This window comes from Meriones unguiculatus, assembly GCF_030254825.1.
Source record: "Meriones unguiculatus strain TT.TT164.6M chromosome Y unlocalized genomic scaffold, Bangor_MerUng_6.1 ChrY_unordered_Scaffold_23, whole genome shotgun sequence".
Lineage (NCBI taxonomy): Eukaryota > Metazoa > Chordata > Mammalia > Rodentia > Muridae > Meriones > Meriones unguiculatus.
In genome coordinates, this window is record NW_026843709.1 from 13,401,573 (window position 1) to 13,407,572 (window position 6,000).

A 6,000-nucleotide genomic window follows, 5' to 3' on the forward strand; every position below is an offset into this window, starting at 1 on the left:
AAGGGCCAAGTGGAAAGCCTGCATGAGAGAAAGGCTGAGCAGCCTTACATGCCTCAATCTGGGCAGCTGAAAGTACACAACCCAGAGATGAGTCCTGTGTTCAAGACTCTTAGTTCAGGAAAAGTGTCTCATATTTCTTTAAAATGGTCATTAATAAAGTTATGTGTCCTTGACATGTAACTTTCACATTATCACCGATTCCATTATTATTTGTTAAGTGTGCAGATATGTCCTCAGTCAATGAATTACTTACTGGGAAAATGATTTCTTATGAAGGCAAACTTTTGAATAAAAAGTGCTTAATTGGGACCTTCCTTGCTTATATTTTTACAGAGGTCATCCGGGAAATCACATCAGCAAGAAGTAATATAGTTGTACACCTTCAGCAGAACTGAGAGCTTTTCATACCACAAGTGATAGGCAGAGAGAGAAAGAGACAGACACAGAGAGAGAGAGAGAAAGAGAGAAAGGCATAGAGCCAGTTTCAGAAATAGAGAGACTGAGACCAGCAGAAACAAGGACATAAAGTGACAGAGACTGAGAGACAGAGACTCCAGTGTGTCTGGTCACTTTCAATGGCATATCTTCAATGGCAATAACTTCAAAGTACACTATCCTATAATATAACTCCATAAGCAATTATTTTATCTAAAAAGGCTATACCTCATAACCCTTTCCAGACATTTTCTTACTGAGGTCTCCACATTTAAATAGAAGAGCTTCAAGTGTATATTGCATCTCAAATCACCAGGAAGTGGAAGAAGATAGAGGGATTTCTGGAAAAGGAACATAGTTTTCCTGATACTTTGTCATTCAATACAATGATTGAAGTCCCAGCAACTTCCAACAAGTAAAGAAGAGGATGAACAATCTTCTTAGGGGAAAATGTGCAGTATTTCCATTATGGAATATTTTTCTGTTAAAAAAAATGACAACATGATATTTTTAGGCAAATAAATGGAACCAGGAAAAATCATCCTGGTTGTTGCTTCATCCTGTTTAGTTGCTTCAGCAACTAAAATGCAGAAAAACAAATATGGTATGTATTCACTTATTAGGAAGTCTCCTAATAGTGGTGGATAAAGTTATAATAGGCCATCTAATTGTTACCAAAACTGTCTTCCACTATGGGAATTGGATGTCAGTTAATTGGGTTGTTGGGCAAGGGCATCCTATGAAAATTGTCAAGCAACCCAGGCTGTTGTTATTTAAAGATGTTGCTGTCTGCCTTCACCTGTTAGATCATTGCCATATCCTTCTATCCACAGAGATGCTTCCTTCTGCATCAAATGGGATTGCATACAGATACCCACATTATGTACAGAGAGACCTTAAAACACCCAGTTCTAAACACCCAGTTCTAAAGGGTATTTCCCTATGAATTTCTCTCTTACATCAGTTCTCTGTGCAGACTGAAGTAGTGGAGGCAGGAAGTGTGTCATAAGTAGGGGGAATCAAGGACACAAGCAGAACAATGTGGTAAGAATTAGGCTGCTTAGGAAGATAATGCAGTCAGATTCGATCAGACCTGATATGCTAGGGTCATATAGACGGAGAGAACTTACCCTATCTGGGAAATAGAGAAAGGGCTGAGGGATAGAAAAAGAAGAGTAGACTGTGGGACTGGAAGGAGAAGAGAGAGGGGCAGCAGAGGGGAAACAAAGTGAACAAATCGTAATAAATAAATACAAGAGAAAAACTGTTATCAAGTTGATGAAGTGTACATATCTTTAGGACTGATGGCTTCTTCTTTTGGGTGTGACAGGATATGGCAAGGATGAACTCAGTTTTCTTTAAGTGACTTGGCCCTGAGACTTTGTTCATATTTCAACGAGTATGTGAACAACACATACTTCAATTGATGTATTTTAAAAATACAAAATTTTTAATGTTACAAATGGGTAGATATTTGAACCTGGTATCGATAGAAAAGGAGTGTAAAGTATCTTATGTGAAATTACATAATCAATAAAAATAATATAACTTTTACAATAACTTTTAACAGAGAAATGATTCTGCTAAAGGAGGACAGATTTCTGACATTGTATGGCATGCTTTTGAGGAATTCATTAAGTATCACAGTGCCCTGACCATCGGGACTTCAACGGGGTTCCTAAGGGAGGAGAATGGAAGGAACGGGGAAGGAGGAACAAGAAACACAAGGAAGGAAGCCAAGTCTGTTTGTCTGATCAAGGCTTCATTTATTAGAAATTTTTACCCAACTTATATAGGGAGAAGGCAGGAAAAGGGGGAAGGTAATTAGCTGCTGTAGGAGACAGGAAGAGTGCTTTCATGTGTTAAATAGGGTACCTGCAAGATACCATAGGGATGTATTCTCATGGATGCTCTAAGAAATGGATGTCCTCACAGTCTATCACCCATGAATTAGGGTCCTAGATAACTTTCACTAAATAGCTTTAGGTCTCCCTAAATGACCTTTGCTCACTATTTGGCTTTGCCCTAGTAAACACCTTTTGTCTCCACTAGATAGCTTTGACTCACTAATTGACTTAGGCTTCAGTAGATAGCTTTGGCTCCCAGCACCACAAACTCCTGTACATGAACTAGTGGTTACCCATCTACCTCTGACCCCATGACCTCAGGTGGCAACTCTGATCAAGCATTTCTGGCACTAACAATACTTTTAGAGATTTTGTATGAAGGACGTAGATGCTAATGTATCCTAGGCATATAAAATGGACCAATTTCTCTGTCCTGAAGGCCCAGTTTTAACTGTAAATTCCAGAAACAGGAGGGTTCCTCAGTGACCAATCAGGAGGACACAGTTCCTGATCTAGCCAGGTCAGTCAATACAAGCCTGATCATAGAGCATTGACAAAACTATTGTGGAAGAGCACCAGCTGTCAAAAAGTGTATTGATGTTCAGTTCTCCATTTACATACACCAATCATACTCTATATTAGCAAAACCCGTCCCAGCAATTCTATTGTTTCCTTTTCATTATCCTGCTCATAATGACTTAATACCCCAAAGATCCCTTCACCCTCCCAGACTATTATATCAATAAAAATGTGAAGGTTAATATAGTGAGTATGTGAGGAATTGCTCAGTTCAAAGTCACAACCTAGGAAATTTCAGATCCAAGACCACAATAGGAGACCACCTTGTCATTCAATATATTCCCTTTAATCCCTCACCACTTTAAAGTTTCCTTTATTAGGAATATGTCCTGTTAAATAAACATTAAATATTCATTTCCTACATGACATTGTCACAGAAGTAAACAGGAGTAAAGGTATGGGATCTGCATAAAGGGATGAGATAATGGCTTGTTAGGTTTCACAAGAAAAAGTCACATATGCACAGGATCAGAGATAATGAACACTGAAGAAAGTTTGTTTATTCATCTCCATGGAAACCTCAATATTCTCTCAGGTGCTGAATTCCTGAGAGGGAGAATGATGTCATGAAACAGGTGAAAGCCTCCTGTGCCTTATTGCTCTGGCTAGGACTTCAAGTACTACAGGGTCTTTTCTGAGACTGACATTCAACCAAGGACCATGTATGGACATAACCTAGAACCTCCACTCAGATGTAGCCTGTGGTAGCTCAGTAACCAATTGGTTTCCCAAAGTGAGGGGAACAGGGACTATTTCTAACAGGAACTCGATGACTGGCTCTTTGGTCTCCCCACCCCCGAAGAGAGGAGCAGTCCTGTTAGGCCACAGAGGAGGGCTTTGCAGCCAGTCCTGAAGATACCTGATAAAACAGGATCAGATGAATGGGGAGGAGGTCCCCCCCATCAGTGGACTTGGAAAGGGGCACGGTGGAGATGAGGGAGGGAGGGAGGGAGGGACTGGGAGGGAATGAGGGATCGGGACACGGCTGGGATACAGAGTTAATAAAATGTAACTGATAAAAAAATAAAAATAAAAAAACAACAACAACAACAACAAAAAAGAAACAGGTGAAAGCCAATAAGAGTTTCAGGAGCCATGTATTAAAAGGGCCAATTGGACAGCATGCATAAGAGAAACTGTGGTCAGCCCTACATGCCTCATTCTGGGCAGCTGAAAGCACACAACACAGGAGATGTCAGTTCCTGTGTCTAAGACTCTTAGTTCAGGAAAAGTATCACATATTTCTTTCTGGGGGTCATTAATAAAGTCTATTGTTCTTGACATGTCATTTTTACATTAATCAGATTCCATTTTTATTTGTTAAATGCACAGATAAGACCTCAGTCAGTGAATTACTTGGTGTGAAAATGCTCCCTGACCAAGGCATCTCTTTGAACTAAGAGCATTTAATTGGTACCTTGCTTATATTTTTATGGAGACCATCAATGATGTCACATCATCAAGCAGTCATCTGGTTATACTCCTTCAGCAAAACTGAGGGCTTTTCATACTGAACCACAAGCAGCAGGCAGAGGGAGGGAAACAGACTGAGACAGAGAGAGAAAGAGCGAGAGAGACAGATTCAGAAATAGAGAGACTGAGACCAACAGAAACAAAGATGGAATGTGACAAAGACCTAGAGAGAAAGGATACATTCTGTCTGGTCATTTTCATTGGCATATCAACATCACAGTACACCCTCTTGTAATATAATTAGAATTATATTATCTAACAAGGCCATACCTCCTAGGTGTTACCAGGCATTTCCTCACTGGGGACTAGACATAAATAGATGAGCTTCAAGTGGATATTGCAATTTAAATCACCAGAAATTAGAAATAGGTGGAGGACCTTCTAGGCTAAAAGAACAAGGTTATCCTGATAGTTTTTCATTCAATACAATGATTAAAGTCCCATCAACTCCTAAGTTCTAAAGAACAGGACTGAGAATCTCCATTGGGGAAAATGTACAATATTTCCATAACAGAGTATTATTCAGATAAGAAAATGACATCATGATATTTTCAGGCAAATGGATGGAACAAGGAAAAATCATCCTTGGTGAAGTAACTAAAATCCAGGAAAACAAATATGGTATGTATTCTCTTATTAGTAGATCTCCAAATAGTGGTGGATAAAGTTCCAACAGGGCATTTAATTGTGAACAAACTAGTCTTCTACTAGGGGAATTGGGTGGCAGTTATTTGAGTTGTTGGGCAGCACATCCTATGGAAATTTTAAAGGAATTCATGCTGCTGTTGTAAAATATATTGCTCTATGCACTCAACTGATAGATCAGTAACATCCTATTGGATCCACAGAGATCCTTCATTCTGCATCAAATGGGAATGGATACATAGAGGCACAGTCCGATATTATTCAGAGAGAGACCTTAAAACACCCAGCTCTAAATGGCATTTCCCTTTGAAATTCTTCCTCCCTCAATTCTCTGCTAGCCTGCCTGAGAGGAGGTAGGAAGAGTGTCCTAAGTATAGGGAATTGAGGACAGAAGGAAAACAATGCCCTGAAGTTCAGGCCATCGAGGAAGATGTTGCAGAGAGCCTTGATGAGACCTCATAAGCTAGGGTCAGATAGAAGGACAAGGACAACCTCCCCTCTCAGAGAAATAAGAATGGGAATAAGAGTTCAAGAAGGAGAGTTGGTAGGACTGAGAACAGAGTGCATAGCAGAGGGCATACAAAATGAACAAATAGTAATAAATAAAAACAAAAGAAAATCTGTGATGAAGGTGATGATGTATAGAGCTCTTCAGGACTGATGGCTTCTTTTTTGGGTTGATGCCAGGGTGCCACAAGGATTAACTCAGTTTTCTTTTGGGGACTTTGCACTGAGACTCTGATCTTGTTCCAATGAAGATATGAACAACACATACTTCAACTGATATATTTTAAAGAAAAAGCCTTTTAGTGTGACACATAGGTAGGAATATGAATCTGGGATCAATGGAAAAGGAGTGTAATGTACAATATATGAAATTCCACATAAGCAATAAAAATAATATGTTGACAACTTTTACAATGACTCTTAACATGGAAAAAAGATTCCAAAAATGGAGGGCACATTTTGACATTGAAAGGCATGATTTCCAGGAAGTCATTATATAGCCGGGAATCCTAGT